The sequence below is a fragment of the Blennius ocellaris genome (assembly GCF_963422515.1).
Source record: "Blennius ocellaris genome assembly, chromosome: 1".
In the NCBI taxonomy this organism is placed as follows: Eukaryota; Metazoa; Chordata; class Actinopteri; order Blenniiformes; family Blenniidae; genus Blennius; species Blennius ocellaris.
The window spans coordinates 1,187,383-1,188,474 of record NC_137650.1 but is presented as its reverse complement, the minus strand read 5'-3'; positions in this window follow the sequence as shown (position 1 = coordinate 1,188,474).

The window sequence follows — 1,092 nt, the reverse complement described above, 5'->3', positions numbered from 1 at the left end:
CTCCCTCTCTCCCCCTCTCTCTCTCTCTCTCTCTCCCTCTCTCTCTCCCTCTCTCCCTCTCTCTCCCTCTCTCACAGTAGAAATGGAAGTTGGTGACCAAAGCCTCTTACCACAATCAGTCAGCAGGAGTTGAATAAAATCCCTCTCCAAGGCCGTAGCCAGGATTTTTTCGGGGGAGGGGGGGAGTTTTGGTCACTATTTTCTGGAGAATTAAATCTTAATCGTCATCTTCTTTTTCATTTTTATTAAGTCACAGAATAAGCAGCCTTGTCAAAGAAATGAAAATGCAGTTTGGATGATTGCTTAATAATTTTTATTTATGGGTCAAAAAATGCACTTTAATCTGAAAATGAAAAAGCATTTCTGTTAATATATTTTAAATAGATTTTTGAGCCATATTCTCTTCCATAGAGCTTATTGTTTGCAAAGACGCTTTATTATTAAACAGAACCTGCTGCTCCTCCATTCTTCTCCAAACTGAGGCCCTGTTTACACAACGATCACTTTTGGGAGGTCCGTTTACACGGCGCCAGTGTGTGAATGCACTGTTTCCACAAAGTTTTTAATCCAGCTCTCAAAGTGGAAAGATTCTTTCACGGCCTTTATTCCCTCCTGCAGACTGCTGGAGGCTACAGAGCCTGTTACTGCACGTGCTCATCCCTCTCCCAACCTGCCCCTTCCATCCCTTGTAAACAAACATGGCGACTCGTAGTGGTAGGGTTAGTATAACTCGCGGTCAGTATTCTAGTTTTATCCTCCACATCAGTAGTTTTATAGTTGACTCTCGCCTGATAGCATCCGATGCATCACCAGTCCATATGGATGTCGGGTTCTCTACATTTTCTGAGAAGCCGTCGGTGGGGAATCCACCGCCGCCATCTTGTTCAGCCATTTTGATCCGAATCACCACCCCAGCGCCACTGTTGGTGGGAGGCAGTACTACATGCAATGTTTTGTTCCGACGCACAATTACAGCGTCACTGTCGGTGGGAGGCAAGAGAACATGATCCGCAATGCAACCGTGCTCCTCCAGACTTGAAACCTCGCCAGTGCGGTATAAAAATGGCGGTGTACGGCCGCTGACATGCTTGT